At 36.2% G+C, this 20,000-nt stretch overlaps 1 protein-coding gene across 5 annotated transcripts in view; it reads left to right on the top strand.

Moving 5' to 3' along the window:
* Positions 1-20,000, top strand: part of NPAS3 (neuronal PAS domain protein 3) — a 607,981-nt gene that overhangs the window by 486,991 nt on the left and 100,990 nt on the right. The gene's annotated exons all lie outside the window — the stretch shown is intronic.

The raw sequence follows: 20,000 nt of genomic DNA on the forward strand, positions 1-20,000 counted from the left end.
GCATTCAAAAATTAAAGATGCAAAAAGTTGATTCAGTTAAACTCTTCTCAGAATTCCCAAGTTTGATGAGAATTGAGAAATAGGACTTTACGCACAGTTGTTCAATTTTGCGTGCTCTCTGTACCCAACTTTATTTTCTTCCCTTGCTCTTCATGCATTATTTTATGTTACTTGTTATTTGTCCAAACTATTTGTCCTAGAGTTAGTATTCCCAAAGGACTTAGGCCTGACTTATCTTGCATTTTTGAAATTATATATCTGTATTTTCCCATCCCCAAATTGAACTGCACAACTGAAATTATCTGCTATGTATCTTTGGTTACACAGGGCTTTAAAATCATCTGAGTCATTCTCAAAGGTATGTAGACACCGAACTTACACTAGTCTTTTCAATGTTTTTATTGTTTTTATCAAATTCCCTTCTATTTACCCATATAGTTGGGGATTTGTGATGCACAGAGCAGTAAATGTTGGAATGCTTTTATCGCAGGATCTCTCAGCTACAGCTGTGTAACATAAAAACTGTAGATTGACACCACGAGATTTCCTCCTTTCCTTCTGGACATTATATCATCAACTCTCATTTCATGTGCTGTCTATTATAGTCTGAAGGTCTTCATAAGAACCTGTTCAACCTATATGGGAAATAAATTATTAGACTTCCTTTTTTGTTCACCTTCTCCAGAAAAGGAGGTTCAATGGTGAGGGCCTTGGAAGCTTGAATTTCATGTTCTGCTCCAACTTTCTTTTGTGATCTGGGGAAAGCCAGGGATACGTTTCTGACTATTTTACATGTACAACAAAACCCCTTACTGACTGTCTCCATTTTTTCTGACTAAAATAGGTGAGAGCGTAACAAGGAACATGTTCAGTTGGACTACTTTAGCAAAGGGCCTTAACCTCTCAGTTTGGGTGACAGAGCATCTCTTTAAACTGCTCGAGCAGGTCAGCCAAACCAGCAGGTTGGGGCTGCCTCTAGCTACAGGCGTGCGTTCATCAGTGGCTGCTGAGTACAGGGAGAGTGCACCTAGAAAACAGCAAAGTTCTTGGAGAGTGGGCTGTGGCCTGAATTTAAGAGCGGGTAACTGCAGAGAATGGTGGGCATTAAGCTGTTTCACTATAATCCTTGAGTGTTCCCCCTGAAAATTATGTCATGCTCTCTACCTTTCTTTTCCTTTTCTAGTGGCTTACAACTTGTTACCAGAATTGAGCAAAAATAATTAGTTTTCCCTTAAAGATGATCTGTGCTTTCAGACTGAAACTATGACAATTTCCAGGTTTTCATCAAATATCTTAAATTTTGGGGTTGGAATATTTTTGTAATCCTGAAGTGTATCCCATTTTTCTGTTGTTGCTCTATTTGTGAATGCTGTGGAACTCCACGGCTGCTTGGAAGACACTGTATGTTCTGTGGCTTGTATATAATAGATTGAGTAGTTTCTCACAGTGTTTTGAGGGGAATTATAACAGTCCTCATCCTTTGTGTTATTTACATTTCTGTGCAGAAGTGACTTATAATTTACAGCATGTTCACAAACATACTGAAGTCTCAATGACATTCTCAGTTATCAAATAGCAAATTAACCAATATCCTAAGATATATTTTATATTAACTGATTCTCTGGGTTGTTGCTTTTATTTCAAAAACTTCAAATAATATAATTATGCTTGAAAGAAAAAAAGGTAATATGACTAAGTTCAAATTAAGATATATAAAAGTCCTATTGCAGTGCTTTGAAACTGAAAATCTCACACATACATTTCATATTGTATAAACCTGTGCCCTAAGTTACACTATTCAGCAGTCGGAAACTGTCCTTTCATCTGTCAAGGTTAATTTACAGAAAATGACCAATTTATTTATTCTGAAGTAGAGAAAAAATTTAAAGTATTTCTTTCCTAAGTGACTCATGCGCTATAAGCAAAATATTTGTTTCTAAACAGCAAGCTTTACTCCCATCTCTGGTAAGGCAAGAAAATAGCAACTCTTCACCTTTCAGATTGGCTCCTTCATATTATTCATGCTAGTCTCTTCTCACTAATTTTATGATTATAATGAGGCAATGGTGTGCTAGTTAGCACAGAATGACCTTCTAATTGAAAAGCTGTAAATTCAGTCTCAGTGGCCAGCATAGGCAGAAATTTAAATAAACAGGTCTGCAAAGTCCTTACAATGGGCTGGCCTCTTGACCAGGGTCCTACCAAAGTCCTAGTCACCTGTTATCTGGTGATGCTTTGCAACTTCTTGGTGTTAACTGTCTGTCTTGTTACAAGTTAGGTTAGCATGAGAAGAACAAAGAGCAAGGACTCTTTTATTGGTTAAACAGAGGATTTTGCATTTGAATATCTTCAATATCTGATCTGATACTATACTTTATAATAAACAGCCTCTCAGTCACATAAGGCTTACCGTTTAATTTCCACAACGTGATAAAAAGCTGGTCAGACTCATGCATCAATAATTCCTGTCTCTTTATACAGTTTTTCTTGATCATGGTTTTAATGTTTGTGCATTTATTATTATTTGAAAGCGCTAATAACATTGGTTTAATGAGATTTTCTTTCTGACAAGCACTTAAGATTCGTGCTCAGATACTACAGTGATAGGGTCTTTTTAAGTGTTAGGGAAGATGGATGGATAGTTGTGAGCAACTCTGAGAAATTGTGCAGCATTCAGTGTGTCTTAGAGATAGTCTATGAAATGGTCACAGCACATTATCCTACCCACACATAAATAAATACCTCTCAGGATCGTGATGTTGGTGCTTGGCACTGTCTCACTAATGTTCATAACACCAGCTAGCACTATATTAGTGATAACTAATAAGAGTTGATAGTCTTGTATAATATAAAGCAGCTTTATGCTGTCAGTGTCATGCATCTTTATCAGGAATACATCATACAGACAATGGACATTTTCCATATCCTTTAAAGTTTTGCATTCTGTATATTTGGTTGTTAGACAAATAAAGCAAGCTTTGCTGACTTCATTTTCATTCTTGGCAGCGTGTTTTTATCATAAGGCAGATAGTCATTAATTTACAGAATCAACGCTGGGAACAGCTTTTGTGATCTCATATTAAATTTTCCCCTGAATCCGCCCCTTGGCAAAAATTACTCACATCGTTAAAAAATATTTAATTAGGCTGTAGTTTATACCCAGCTCACTGGGGAAATGTTGGAATTAATATGATTTGCATGAATTCTGTTTCTCTTTTTCTGTTAGAGATTAGTTTTGAATTCAGTTCAGAGGGTCGCTGACACTGCCAAGGACTCACAATCGTGAAGGTCAAACAGGTAGCAAATACTTCCCCTGGGTAGCTTCCCTGAAAAGACAGCTCAAAATTGCTTTTAATTATGGGTTACCTAAAAGGCCACTTGCTGTTTTTGTTTTTCCACAGATCTCTGAAACATTATGTGTATGGAAGTTCTAGGTAGACCACATCAGTTCAAATCTAAAACAACCTAAGTCATGTTTTCACTTCCTTTTATTTTCTTAAAAATGAATAGCATATAAAACCCAAACAGCAATTCATGTGTGCACATGAACAGGCATACATATGTACACATACGTGCTTAAGCCAAGCAATTCTATTGCAGTGGGAGGAACCCAAAAATCTCTTTCTTTTTCATAAGGTTTGTAGAAAAAAAAATTTAAAAATAATTTTTTTTTGGAAGCAAAAATATTTCCTTCATAGCAGTGCATCTACTGGCTTAATTATTCTTCACAAGATAAGATACAATGTTTAGTTATGCATTCTCTTGTTTATGATTTCAAGGGTTACAAAAAACCCTGGGGATCTGCAATCCTTTGCTTTTTAAAAAGAGAAATTAATGGAAACTTTAATTAATAATCTAATCAATCAATTAATCTCTGTTACATAAGTGTTGAAATCTAATTCTCCTCCACAGCTCTATCTATACAGAGAGAAACGAAATGGCCGCCCACTTATCAGGATGATGGGGAACCATTGCAGACACAAAGAAAAAGTGAAACTGTAATAGTTCTGTGAAGTTGGCACAGATAACATGATGCTAACAAAGTACTCATGAATTTGGGTTGGATCACAATATGTCAGTGTGATGAGCTGTTGTGCAGTTCATTTCAGAAGTTCATTTTTAATTTAGATGAGTATAAGAATGTAAGAACAATCCCCCAAATAGGAGTTGACCCATTCGCTTTGTGGAAACTCTGACAATTATGGCATATCAGTAGCCAAAAAATCCTGTTAAATAGTGAGTGTCACATAGTGTTGACTTTTGCCTTGAGTTCAGAAAATGTAAACCATCTGCTTTATGAAATATGTGCAGACCACACCATGCTGTTGACTAGCCAACTGTTGATAAATAAATATTTATATACCAAGTGATTTATATAGGGCTTCTATCAGTACTGCAAAGGTTAGAGTCAGTTTGACCCTTATTTCTAGGACTGTGAGTCAATCCAACCTCTTTGGAACCTGGAACCCTGCCAGAGGTGCCTGCAGTACTGATGGCAGTTTAATTGATAACAATGCAGATGAAGATTACTTCCTGCACAAACTCATCTCCAAAGCAGACTCTGCGTACGTATGTCTGTATGCTTCCAAGTACTCCAAAAAATCCATTAAGAGACTCGCCTTATGTGTAGCAAAGAGAATTAAATCATAGAGCTGCACATGTGTTGTACAGCTTCTGTCACCAACCTTCTACTTTCTTTTGAAAAGTGAGTTCTTGTAAATTCAATATGTAAAAATACTTAGGGGAGACTTTTACAATTTAGTGAAGAGCCTTTTGCAGAGAAGTGTAAAAATATAAACCAACTTTGGAAAAGGAAACGGAAGATTTGTATATCCTTAGCAATGTCTTTAATATTTTGGGCTACAGACGATGTGCTGCAGTCAGTGCAAACTCTACATCTAAACTCCTATAAGGTCTGAAATGTAAGAATTGTATTACAATTTGAGTAGAGACTCCGCACATAGGAAAATATGGTTTATGGGCAATTTTTGTATTGCAAAAGCCTAATTAGATATTTACAACAAGATCTCATTTAGTGTCCTTTAGTTCTTTCCTACAGTAATTGAAAAAGCAAGGAACAAAATGTCATATTGAACTATCGTTGAACCTAATTCCCTAAATTTAGCGCATTCTTAAAAGCAGTATATTTTTCCTTTTATCTCTGGCATATACATTTTCCATCCTTTCCCAAGGTTGCATGTCCTAATGGCTTGATATTGCACTCTTTTTGTCAAGGAAAGGCTACAGCTTTATTTGCAACACAAATTTGTCCAAATACACTAGTATTAATTGTGCACACTATATACAAAAATAATAGCTTACCTTGCCAGCAGGCAGACTTTCCAGTCAGTGATTATAATACTCTGTTCCAACTGAAGAGGTTTGAATATCCTTGCCTGACAGTCAAAAACTGACCATTCCAACCCACAAAAGTATATTGCTTTAAAGATGGCAAACCAGAATTTCTCACCCTAATTTGTAGCAAATGAAAACTTCAGTTGTATTCATCTGCCTCCATCGTTATGTTATCCTTCTGCTCTGTTACCTTTTTCTCCCTTTTGTTCCTCAACTAGGCATCACTGTCCCTTGCAGTATCCAGGGACCACTAGTCCATAAGTACACCGTTCTGGATGCATCTGACATAAAACACACAGATACCAAATATGATTTACAACAACTTACAATAAAGTGCTAACATTTTGCTGAATAGAGGCTTAGGAAGTGCCAGTTGAGTATCCAAGTTACCATGTTAGTAAGTTGTGATACACCAGTTGGAATCCAGCAGCAAGGCAACACCATAGTGTTTTCCAAGCAGACATTAAAAGCATGGCTACGGAACAGCTGAGGTTTAAGACATTGTCATACCCAAAGTATGACAGAGACCATTTGTAATGCCATTCTGTTCGTGTTTCTGCTGTTTGGACCAGAGGCATTTCTATGGATAGCTCTGTGGACACTGACCATGCAGAGAGCACAGGTTCAACTAAAGCAGCAGTTACAACTCAGGAAAAATGTGTCAGAGCCACCCTGGATAGACAGTTCTCTGAAATCATCAACTGAATGTGCAGAAGCAGCCAAGATGTTAAGCATGATGAGAACGGATATTGAAGCCAAGACAGAGGGCATCATTCTGTCATTTCACAAAACCTTGGTGTCCTCATGCCTTGAGTACAGTGAGCAGTTCTGTTCCCTGCATCCAAGTAAGGATATTGTGGAGTTACAGTACAGAGAAGGGTAACTACCATGGTCAAGGGGATCAAACAGCTGCATTACAAGGAGACAAGGAAAAGGCTGAGAGTTTTCAATTTGGAAAGGAGAAGGCTAATTGGGCATTATGATCAAAGGTTAGAAAATGAAAAGGGTAATGGTTTGAGTCGGACCTTTTATCCACAAAATCCTGCAGTACTAGAATTAGGAAGCACTCACTGAATCTATGATTACATCAGTTAAAATCAGATAAAATAAAGTATTTTTCTGGGACTGATGGGTGTCCACTTGTGCAAAAATGGATTAGACAGGTTTGTAAACAACAGACCCATAAACAAACGATAAAGGGAATAAGCAGGCATATACTCTGTATGCCTAATGTAACAGCTCTGAATATTGGGGAACCAGCACTGAATGTGGCCACTCTCACGTACTTTGCATAACTGCAACTCCTAATGCCTAAGAAAAATGAAAACAAAGGAACTTTTTCATATATTAAAATACCAAAAAATTGAATGAATAAGAGAAAGGGAAAAGCCTAAAAAATACATGCTTATTTGTTACAAATGCTTGTGGTAGGGACCGTGTTTTATGTATTTTAGTCTACAGTGGAGTCCCAACAGTGACTGTGTCATGGATGTTTTAGTCATACAAAAAAACTTTAATTGAATGTAATTAGAGGACAAAGTTATGTTTTCAAAACTAAGGTCAGTTGTCATATACCTCACAAGATAAAGATTGCTCAAAGTCTAAAAACTAATATAGCTTTCTTTTACTCCTGTTTTACTATTTTTTAGTTAGTGGGTATTGCGAGTGATGCTGGAACGAGAACTGAACTTCATGTGTTGGCCTTATTATCTTGTTGCTATTCACTGCTGCTCCACTGCTTAAAAGCATCATCAAAAAGGCAAGGAATTCTACTGTTCCAAACAGTTGGTTTCATTTCTAAATTAATTAAATGGAGAAAAATCATATGAGTTGTATGTTCACAGTCACTTAAAGCCATTAAAAAGGATGGAGTGACTAGCTGTAAATTCAGCAAAGAAACGTACTTGTCACTAGCAATAGACATAGGCACTCAGGAAGCAGCAAAGTAAGGTTAAGCAGATTAAATACAACCCTTTATAATGTTTCATTAATTTAGAAGCGTACGATCAGACACTTAGATTGTATTTGATTTTTGTTACCTCCAGAAAGACAGTGGTTCGAGGATCTTGGATTAACACATATAGGTTTATGCAATTATTAGCAATGGGAAGAATTCCACAGTGTGAAGAACTGGAATTATTTTCCTGAGGTAGGAAGGATATTTATTTTCACTAAATATCAACTGAGTTACATAGCCAAGGTATAGATAGCAATTCGATTAATGGACACCTATATCTTTTTCTATTATTGGATTTATTATCTGCATTACATTTATCATTTTCTCCCAGAAGCTTCACTTCCTTCCTTGTTTTTTTGCAGTTCTGTTTCAGTGGTTGTATCCCTGATTATTCCCTCTGTATCTCCTTTGCTGTTTCCTTTAGTGTATTTCTCTGTTCTGCTGACTTTTCTCCGAGTTCAGCTCCATTTTCACCATTTGCCTCTCATCTCTTCCAAAGATTTCCATAGGCCTCTTTAATTTTGAGTCTCAGATTTTTTCCCCCTGCTTCTCTGAGAATCCCCCTTCTTAATAAGCCTTGCAGCTCAGTTGTATTTCAATCACCTCTTTCTGCATTTCTTGCCCGTATTTCAGTCTAAGCAGAAGTGAACTTTTGGCCTACTATTTCCTAACATGTATTAGGTGATGTAACATGCAGACACTTAAGAAATTTCAGATACAAAAAATATCACAAAGCTTTAAAGGTGTCTTTTTTCTTCAGAAATGAGGACTCATTGCAGTCAGTATGCATCTCTGGGCCTGCAGAACCTTCTCCCTCCTGTCTGCTCTTCTGTAGAGCTGAATATTGCAAAAGTACATACATGAAGTACTTTTTATCCATTCTTTCTCTCACACAACTTAAAACTCACTGCCATCCCATTATCCAGATTCACTGTCATGGTTTCATCTCCATGCTTTCCATAATACCGGCTAGTAGTACAAGTGGGTCTCTGTAATAGACAATATTGTCCTCTGACAATACAATTCTCCCTAAATCCAATTGCATTTTAGATCTGAAACCATCAAAAATTTGTCCTTTCATCTGTATCCATTTCTCAATTGTTTGGTTATCTAAGACCTTCATTGCTTTAATCTCCCTCTCCTGATCCAACCTCTGTCTCACTTTTTTCTTCAGTCTGAGCAAAATGTGACTGTTACATTCTTTTCTTGCCAACCTATAAGGATCCCAAAATTTTTATTTTTCTGACAGCTCTGTTTCACTTCCTTTAGTTTCCCGCAGTAATCTCTTAGATTGCCACTGTTTCCATTCCTGCTTTTGTCTTTCTGATGCTTCTCATGCTGCCTCCAGTTCTTAGCAGAAGCCTCTACATATCATTTGTTAGCTCTAGCATCTTCTTTTATCTAGCTTTTCTTTTTCAGACTCCTTCTCTCCTACTTTAAAATACTAATGTTGCCCATACTCTTCCACTCAAAAAATTCTTTCTCTTTCCAGAATACTGGGAATTCCTTTCTTCTTTCCTGAATTCAGTTATATCCTTGACACCAAAATGCCGTAATTTTATTGTATCATTTATAATATGTGCATTGTTGTGTAAATTATTAATAAAGCAATCTAAAATTTTAAAAGGAAAGATTTAAAGAAAAACTAGGCATGAAAAGAACTTGGAAGTTTATTTCTCCTTTCTTCATTGTCATCCTACAAATTCTATATAATTTTTATCTTTCTTGTTAGAGAAGAGAAAACCTACGTAGGTGGGCTAAACACCTGTGTTCTGGCTTTGGGACTACAGCTTTATCAAATCCACAGACAATGTTTGAGAGAGCTTAGATGAGAAGGTTTAGAAGTCTGTGACAGTAGAGTAACCTTCTATTGCTTTTTTTTAAGGAAAAGAAATAGATTGGGTTTTCCATTAATATGAATGTTTAATAAACAATGAAATGCTGAATTAAGTTAGAATGTAAATCCTTTTAAAATTGATATGTTTATTTGAGTAAAATTTGACACAATCTCTCTCATTTCACGGGCAGTGCAAATAATATCTACTTGAACAAATTTCATGTAGCATGCAGGTGTATTGTGGGTTAATCCTAAAGAAGGTGCATCTTCAGAGGTCTTCACAATGTTTCAAGCATTTGTTCCTTTTTTTCTCTTAACATGCCTGAAATGGAAATTCATCTGCGAACGGTGGGTTTTATTCGTGTTTTCACAGAAGCACATTTGCATGCCCCAGAAAAGAATCGATATTATGAATGAGAACTCTCTCCAAAAGTCTTTAATTATATGTCTGTGTATCAATATGTAATATTTTATGTTTCTTCAGATTTTTTCTTCTTTTAGCTGACACAGGCAGACTTTGAAAGGAGTAAAATCAGCAATGTAACAACGAAATGCATGCAAACTTGTTAAATGTGATGGCAAAATAAAAAGCTTCAGTCAGTATGATCAGTTAAAAAAAAAAATAGATAGCCAGCAAACTGTCTATCATGTGATGAAATTTGACAGTAGGGATTATGGCTTTGATGGACCAGAACAGCTAATAGAAGAAGCTGACATTTTTGAAACCCTGCTAATTAAGGGTTCCTTCCTTAATATTAAAATAAAGTCTTTGTCTGGGTTTTATGGTTGGAGAATCAGGTGTTTTCATTAATATATGCCAGTCAGTCTTAATAAGCTTGGAGGGCAGAGGAAGTTATTATTGAGTGACCTTCTACAAAATAAGCATGTTGCTAAGGGCTCTAACCCTGCCCTGTTCAGACTGATGAATCTCATTTCCAATGCAAAAGCTTCACAAGAAATCCAAGTATTCTCTGTGCAATCACAGAAAATAATCCTTGTGTCTCTTGTAATGTCCAGAATTGCCACTTACTATACTACTACTGTACAATGAATATTACAATACATATTATTTTTCTAGCACAATTGTCTACATTTCTGAATTGCCAAGAATAGAGAAACTTATTGTCAAGACACTTGTATTGAAAAGTCAGCTCATTTTAATACTTCTCAAATAGTCATCTGCCCTGTTCATGAATTATAATGCACAGAATACATCTGACAATACTAGCTTTGAAAAAGAGATATGTCGGTATTATTACATATTCATTTCAACTAGATTTCGAACAGATTTTAAACCATTCATTGAAATTCATTGAAATGATAAATTCACAGTTGGATTTTGATTGACTCTTAATCTAATTTTACATTTGATAAGTTTTCATCTTTTTTTTAGTAGTAATTTTGATTTTCTGTAGATTTTTCAACTAAGTGAAAGGGTGTGGTAAGCTACTAAGACTCATCATAAATTTGCTGATAGAGATTAGAAAATGAGCTAGTGAACCGTTTTAAATAAGTGCAGCATTGTAACTACCAGTGACACGTCTCACATCAACTCTGTGGGGACTGGGAAATTTCCAGCACCCCAAGACTTTCTGCAGGTATTTATCAATGCTTTGTTGCTTTTTGCTTTCCTTTCTTTTCTCTCACTAGGTCAAGTCAGTCTCTAAATGATTCTGTGAGATGCTGCACTCATAATAAATACAGTGGATAACGGGTGAAATTCAAAGCAACACATCCAGTTTGCTGACACTATGCTAATAAAATAACATGGCTGCCAAGTAAAAATATCAAAGTTGGGAGAATATACATGCTCCCGGGTCACTGAGTGAATCTCTAAAAGTTGGGTATTTAATAGGAAGCAATCAACTGCATCAACATTTGCAGATCTCCGTCCTTTAATTGATGGCACAGCAGATGGATCTACTTTTTTTCTTATCAACCCAAACTAATCTATCACAATCTGTAAAGTATTTGATAAAACTTATTCCAAACAGGTTTGTTTGTTTCTTTATTTACACTGATGATCAGGCTAAATTGGCTTCAGAACTCAAACACTGCAACAGAAGTAGATATACATACTCTTGGATAGTTCTTACCCTGTATCACTACATACATAAATACATTGTAAAGCAGTGAGACAGTTCAAACCAGTGCCAATGTTAGAAAAAACAAAATTGAGGCCCATGTATTTAATTTTTTCCTAGGCGTTTTGTACCCAAGGTATTTTGACAGAGCATTACATTAAAATAAAATAAATAAAGTAAAATAAAATAAAATAAAATAAATCCTGGGAAACATATTCCACCTTAGGAAAGATCCACTATCCAAGGCAATGTTTGAGTTATTTCTGAATGCCTAATAGATACCACATTTGAGTGTTATCTGTTTACACACAATAGCACTATTTAGTCCAGTTAGTCTACGAAGTGTTTTAAATATGAAAGGCTCTCTGTATTCTGTTCCATTAAAGTCAAAGCCATCTATGCACCTTGGACTTTTTGTATCTCTACTTGATTTATGTATTTGAAGTTTGGGATTTTTGGCTACTTTATCCCTTGAGCATTTTTCCCCAGAGTAAAAGTAACTTGATTTAGTTCCGTAACTAACCTTGATCCTATTCAATTTAGACTACTCCATAGGAAAGGAAAAAGTACTAGGTGCAATATTTTTCTTAGAATTTGTAAAACTGATCGAGGTAAAATCCCCACAGGTCCTTCTTGCTTTGTGTTTGAAGGAAATGTATGGGTGTGGCTGTGGGTGTGGATGGTGGAGGTCAGGGAGCTGGTTTAGTTGTGATTAGTGATTTCCACTCTGGTTTTAGTGAAGAGATATGAACCATAATGGGAAAACAGCCCATATAGTACTTATTAGCATCTCATTGCAGCTGCAAACCACAGGAGCGAAACATTAGATCTACTCTAGGAATGCTTCTTCCAGGTATTGTGTTGGGCCCTAACATACTGCTTCTCTGTAGCTGTTTCTGTTCTTTTAGCATCTTAGTATTTAAAGAAATGCAAAGTCAAACGTGAAGCACCAGAAAGTGGTCAAAAAGAAAGAAGGAGGACAACAATACTGGCATGTCAATAAGTTTTGGAGGATTTTTTTTTCTTACTGCTTACAGTGAGTTTAGAGCTCCAAAGCTTGCTGTTAAAAAGTCTGATTGAAAGCGTGCTGATTTCTGATTATAAAACTCCTGTAGACATCAATGTGAGTAAGAACTAACCCTTGGAGAGGAATATTCTATTCTCATCCTTGTTGGCATTGTGTTGCTAAATAGTATGACGAGGTCTTTCTTACACCCTCAGCAGTATTTTATGCAGTGCCTGCTGTGGCTCATCTAAGAGCCAATATTAGTGCTCATTCACCAAAAAAAGTAAGAGTAAGGCAGAAATGCTATCTTTATGTAGAAATCGATATTCATAAATAAAACAACCAAAGTCACTTTACTCAAATACTGTAAATGCTTTATTTTTTACTGTAAATGTAATTGGAACAAGGTCATTCATTTTGCTGCTGGAAAACAAATGGAGTACTAAGCTAGATTTTTTACTCCTTCAAAAATAAAGGAATTTTTTGAAGGAGGAAGGAAATTTATTCTACAGCAGAAGCCAAAAGGTGATTTCCACTTCCAAACTTTGTGTGCATAGCTCAGGACAAGAGTTACGATGAGAAAAGGATGCTTCAGGATGTTTGGAAAGGACTCTCTGATTGCTGACAATGGGGTAATACTACAGTAAGTATGGTATCAAGTTTGAAAACTCCGATAATATCAGCATGCCTGGACAAAGTGAAGTGTCAAATCCAGGGTCAGTAAATCTTAATGTAGGTTCTCATGATTTAATGTTAAACCTGTGGTTAGAAGGAGTGGCACATGAAATGTGAGGTTTGTGCTAAATGTGGCAAGATACAGGGTACCCAGATGACACCCCAATGTGCTGAATCATCTGTCTGAGTACCATCAGTCATACAGATGTACAAGGACTCACAGAAGGGAATGTTTCAGAGCCAAGACCAATGTAAACCAATTGGAAGGATTAAAAAGATGCAACCCAACATATTAATGCATGATGTTTAGGGTCCGGAGCTGGGGGTAGATAGCTAATTTAGCACCGAAGGAAGAGCACAAATGTAGCTGTAATGACAGCCAGAACGGTCAGCATGTCTCTCTCTACCAACACATTTGTGAATCCTGTAATAACCTGGCTGTGAAAAGTATTACTCTAATACTTAGGTGATCAATATGGCTAATTACTTTTAAGAGGATGGCATTCATTTGCAGACAATATCTAACTTTGTATCATGCATAACTCCTGCCTTTCTCTGCAGCTTTGCTTTTCTGTTTACTCTTATTTTTCCATCTTCCTCATCTTTTATGAAACTGAAGCTAAACATCTTGGAAGTTATCTTTTGCTTTCACTTTCCAGCTGTTACATTTGAATGTAGTAATATTTTTCTGTTCCTGCAGACATAAGTCTTTTGTGGCTTTCAAACTTGGAGTGACCTTCAATCCTGAAGGAAAAAAAGGGTAGAATTTTCCAGAGGGACACTAAAGGAGACTGAAGGAAAGAGAGAGAATTTGAGATGGGAAGTAGAGAAGACGTGTGAATGACTTGAGAAATAGAATGGGCTGGCTTGAAATGCAACAAGAGTAATCATTTAAACAAAAAGGCTTGATAGGAGTTCTGGGAATATTTTCCACAGTGATTAAGGAAAAGTGAATGAGAAATCTCTTCTCTTTCCCAAAGGAACAGCAGAATCTTTTCTTCTGTTACTCAGTTTTGTAAAATGCAAATGTGTTTTTAGAAAGTAGTTTGAGAAAGCTGTGAAATTTGAGCTTCTAGCCAATACCCCATTTTCCTTCTATATACCTGATGAAACCCATCCTGATACACTCTTAAAGACAGAAGCTATAAGAGCATCTAACTTAATTTAGAGGCCTTTTCCCACAAAATCATAGTTTCACTCAGGGTTAAGACTGCAAGATCCTTAGGACATTGGAAGGGCTCCCCTTCCAGCCTGGCACAGGGTCACAGAGGCTTGTACAAAGAATTTTAATTCCTTCCTTCTCAGGTTATATAGGGTTACAAAGAACTGCCGTGGGCAACCTCTGTACAAGATGAAGAGAAAATAAAAACATAGGTACGAGAGAAAATGGGAGCAGAGCTGAGCAAAAGCAAATGTCCAAAGATGTCTGTTTAATACCCAGTGCTAGTGTTAGCTGCCTTGCATATACTTGCTCCTGATAGACTAGGTGCCACTTTATGTCAGCTGAAGAAGGCTACAAGCCCCCACCCCATCCCAATAGGAAAAATCTCTAGTTGATACCTGCCTAACATAAAGGTATTAAGGCATTTATATCCATGGCAAAATTTTCAAAAGAGCTGTCTCAGGCTGAGCATCCAGAATCAAAGGCTGTGTTTGAAAAGTTGACCCTGGCCTTTGGGGAGACACTGCAAAGACTTTTTTTATAATGTTTCCTGAAAGGTAAATTTGAATCTCATTCTGTATTCCCACATTGGACTAAATTGAAAGTGCCTCCACTGATGTCAACAGTTTAATGAAAATTGCTGTAATTTCATGGATTTTTTTTTTTTTGGTAACCTCTGCTAAATGAGTTACATGCTGCTGTATATATGTATGTGTGTACAGTAATTGAAAGACTTTTCATTCTATCCTGTTCACTGCTGAAGAGAAGTTTTTCTTTCTCCTTTCTCTACTAGTATATACAAAACTTTATTCAGAAAGGTTTTCAGTTTCTTTGTCCATGAGATACATGAACTAAAATTTAAAGTAAAATGGATGGGGAAAGAACATAGTATGTTTGCCAAAGCAGTTCAATATTCAGCAGAATCCTGTGATATGTAAAAGTTATGAAGAGGGAGTTATGATATCCAATTAGTTCAGAGGAAAATGTTTTCTAATTGTGATACCACATTGCATTGTATTTCACTCTCTGGTTGGTGTATTATTTTATAAATTGTAGTACAGTGTGGTGACTGTCATATTGCATTCCATACTTCATCTCTAATCTTCCTTTTTGGGTTATGTGGAGCTTAGTGTCTAGAAAAACATGCAATAACAAGAAAATGGATAATATAAATTCTTATTCAACTATTGACGATTTGGTGTATTAATCCTAATACAGAAAAATTCAATATGGCATAGGTATACTACTGTTTTTCTGTTGCTGAGCTATTGGTCACCGTATTTTACCTTAAAAAGTATTTAATTAATCACTCCTTAATCATTCCTTAATCATTAAGGTGTTTGCAGTGCACTGTCCATTTCCACAACCTCAAAGTACTGTTTATCCATTTAATCAAATGGGATTTACTGTAACACTAACTTTTGTTGTTGCAATAATACCAGACTTAGCCAGTATTGCTCAGTAGAGGGAGAATAGCAAAGACTATTGATGTGCCTGTTTGAATAGGCAAATTAATCCTTGTTTCCATTTCTCCAGCAGGATGTGATGATTCTGATTTAGAAAAGTCACCTGAACTCCAAAATAGTTACATTATTCACCAAACTACAAAGTTACCAAATATGAAATGCTAATCTCTCAGATATTTTTATAACTTCAAGGATTTTATGGCATAATAACGACTTCTTTAAAATATTAAGTCCTCTGAGATTTTTGAAAATGGCATGGGAAAAAAAAAAACGTATTGTCTAATATGCTGTAAAAGAAAATAAAGAATTGCTAAGCAGGTTTTCTGCTAAAGAATCTGCAGTTTCCTGTTGCTGTAAGCGATACAGAAGTCTGCACTCCACAGTCACTTCATTAGTAACAATCTGCAGCAATTCTTTTGAAGTCAGTACAGTTAACCAGCTGTAAAACCAATGTTACTGAAATAAAATCCAGGCCTACCATGGCCGTGCTTTCCACCATGTACAACACTCAACTCTCATGCCTCTTTCAGATTCTCACTATTGGTAATAGTAAAACAATAGTATCTCAGATACTACAGAGTACCACTGGTAAATTTACATTCTTTATAGTGGTGACCACTATGACTGAAGAGTAGCAAATGCAGTCAGCATGCATGACTTGTCTTGCTCAGAGCCACGCAAGGCAGGAGGATAGCTAGAGATCTTTTGACAGCTAGCACAATACTCATTCCTCTAGAGCATATTGCATGCATCCTATACATATTCAGTTCAGTTAGAAAAAAAAGCTTTTTCTACCAATCAGGGCAGTGTATGAAATAATTCCATCTCTCCGTGCTGCATGCATCATGATTATGGATGTGCTGAAGCACCAATAATCAATCTCAGTTACTGGAGAACGTGTTGTCACTTGCTGCTCTTAGTCATGCAAAGTGTTGTACAAAGAAGCAGAAGCAATACAGGTTGATTTTCATTGAGGTATTACTGTACATGAAGTACTGAGAGGTTATACATTATGATAGGAACACAAGCTGCTCAGTGCTGTTTATTTTGCTGTGTTTTTATAAATGATTATGGAAGTGAAATATAAGCTGTGTGGCTACACTGTCAGTGCGAGTACCTTGGGCTTTTCTCCCACTTTTTCCTCCCATCCAAGCAACTTGCAGAGGTGACGTTATCAGACATTTTTTCCTCCTCCCAATTAACTGTTTTCTTTCTCCAGGGATTAGTTTAAAATGGTTCGATCCATATCCTATAAAACTGGCATCTCTTTGTAAGTTGTAAGTGGCAGCTGGCAACAGAACAGTTCAGAAGTGCTGAGATCGTCCATATTAAGCAAAACAACAAACCATTCACGTGCATCCCATTTACCTTGAGGAAACTTCAGCACAGGTTTAATGTTAAGCACGTGTTTAGTGTTTTGTTGAGTTGTAAGACTCTGAAAAGGCTGCTCTCTCAGCAGCAAAAAGAGCCAGTGCTACTTTATTGACCTCTAATGAGTACAAAATAAATTAATTTGAAGGGTTAAAAAAAAAATCTCTTAAGTGTGCACCTCATGCCAAAGATTTTGTTACATCCAGAGCTGTAAATCTGAGGAAGAGTAAATTGGCTAATGACAAAACCCAACCTGTGCAATTATATAGGGTCTTCTCAAAGTCTGATATTTCCTTTTAGAGTCTGTATTTTTTAGGTTACAGGCTGAAATGAAGCACACTATTAAACTGCCACTTCTGGGTATTAGGTTGTTCATGGCTTCTCTCCATTTTTGTCACCCAAGGTTGCAGTGATTTTCTCAGGGATTTCTATTGTTATTGCCATACTAGTCCATAGTATAGCTAGGTCATAGCATCATTTTGAATGATCTTGAGTTCAGCTCAAGATTGGCAGTAAGAACATATTAGTTCATAGCTCTTCTTACAACCTCATATGCAGAAAAGGAAAATAAAATTTCATTTCATCTTTCATGCATACAGCACTGGTGTCATTAACCTGTCCATACCCTGAGAACATACAGGTTTATTTACAATATCTTGTAACAGAATGAATGAATGAATAACAATATTATTTAAAAAAAATCCTCTTGTTTTTTGTTTGTTTGTTGTTTTTTTAATATTATAATAGAATGTATGCAAAATTCCAATTTGAGCAACTAGAATTCTGTTTCCATGGGCTTGATAACAGTGGTCACAAACCTTGCCATTGCTCCTTATAAAGTACTTGTCATAGATAGTATGCTGGAATTTCCTTTACTTTGCTTCACCATTAGCTTCTCAGATCAGTGTCTCTTGCTTGTTTCCTGAAGACAAGTAAAAATAGCCGAGGTCTGTGTCTGGTATATGTCCTGTCATAAAAAGCCCATACATTTCTGTATTTCTGCTATTAGAGCAGTTTATTCCTGCGCATGCGCTTTCTCATTTCACTTCTGTCCAGGCTGCCCTTGAACCATGACTGTTTTCTGGGGAGGCGGAGCACGTGGGTGTGGAGTGGAGAGCAGTGAAGCAAAACTCTGGTTGTAATGGTGCCTTTCCTGCCTCAAACATTTAGGGTTAATAATTTTGCATGTAACATGTTCTGAGGTGGTTTTTCTCGTTGCCATTTACTATGGGATATAAGGGTACTTATATTTGAACTGGGTACTTGGACTTCATAGTTTAATGTAGTTAATAATACAACCGTGGAATGAAAGATATGCTGAAGTATTTCAAAAGAGGAGTTGTGATTGAAATACAGTAGTGAAAAGCTGACAGAGAGAGTTTATCAAAGTGCTGCAGTTTACCTTCATACAGAAGGAGAGTGGCTGTTTTCATATGCACTAATCCCCAAATAACCATCAAGAAATATTAAAATACGCATTTTATTAGTTTCATTTAATTTCTTAATTGCTCAAATTCAGTTTACCAATTTATTGCTGTGTGAAATGCTTAGAGGCGATGCGTACATTAAAGGGATTATTTACATGTAATCCCTCCCTCCCAAAGGATACAAACTGATCATTTATGAATCCTGATTTACGCTCTGTAACAATACCAGATGAATGAAATAGTTACTGTAGAATGATGTAGCTCCTGAAGTGCAGTACTGTGTGGAGTATGATTTAGTACTAAAACTGAACTATCTCATTTTCACTGATGATTTTAGTAAAGGTGCATGAACTTCACTTTTAAAATTTAGATTAACCAAACTGAAACTGCTTGCTGCAATAGAACCATTTATTTTCTGGGAATATGTGCAATCAAGACATTAAATTTAACCTTGGGGAAAAGTCTATTTTAAAATGTAACCCATGTTCTATTTGGGGTGTGGATTATTTTCAGCTAGGGTTATGATTTTACAGGAAAGAGATTTATAATTAGTTTTAACATAATTGGCAGGGATTTGCCGTTGAGATGCAGCCTTGCAGCTTGCTCCCTGCCTGTGGATATCACTGTGGGTATCTGTTTGCCAGCCAAAAGGCGTGAAAGCAAGATGTAATAAGAGAAAGGAGAAATCAGAAACCTTAACCACAGTGAACCAAATGGAATAAAACTTTTAAGAGTCTCTAAGCACGTTATATAGAAGGAAATATCTTTAACCTGCAGTCTACTCATTGCACACCTTTGCAGAATAATAAAATTCACCTCTGGTTTAAAAGAAGTATTTACTTACCCTGCCAATATTATCCCTACCCCTTCCTTCTCTTTGGCCAGACATAACCTGTTGTGTTAGAAATGTTCACATTCTGAAAGTATGACCATCTGTGCCAGCAGTAAATAACATTAGGACTTAAGAGAATCTGCAAAAGCAACAGTCTCTAGCTTAAAAATGAAATACCTGAAACCTCTGCCTCCATTGCTTAAGAATTATTCTGCATCTCAGTTTGTTTAGAATTCCTCCTCTTTCTTTATTGGGGGATTTCTATGTGCTTGTGCTTTACTCTCATTTCCCCACAGATTGTGGTCTCTGTAGACTGGCAAATACAAAATAATTAAATGTTTAAAGAGGTGCATATTGTCTGTTTTATTAGATTGAGACGGAATAAGCTGACACCAGCAAAAGAAAACAGTTTCCCAGTCCGTACCCTGCCTGACCTTTCTTATACCTGACAATCTCCTATGATTGAGCTAATGAACTCTATTGATGAAAAATCACTTATCTGCATATATTCTTAAATTCTGTGGCATAGCTTTAAATAAATACATTATCTACCTAGTACAGATCTGTGTGTATTTATAACAGTATAGTGGATCATTATGAAAAGGGTTTATTTCCATTAACTTTTGTGGTTTTATTTGTTCCTGTTGTGGAGACAGTAATTATATCTGCACATCTATGGCTGAATTGAGATTTGAATGCTGAGCAGGCATTCATAAACATAATTTTTTGTTATATATGTATACACACACACATTTTCCCCTGTATAATTATGTGATGTTTCATTAAGTCATATAGATATATTTGTACTTTTGTATCTTTATATATTTA

This window comes from Numenius arquata, chromosome 6 (assembly GCF_964106895.1).
Source record: "Numenius arquata chromosome 6, bNumArq3.hap1.1, whole genome shotgun sequence".
NCBI lineage: Eukaryota > Metazoa > Chordata > Aves > Charadriiformes > Scolopacidae > Numenius > Numenius arquata.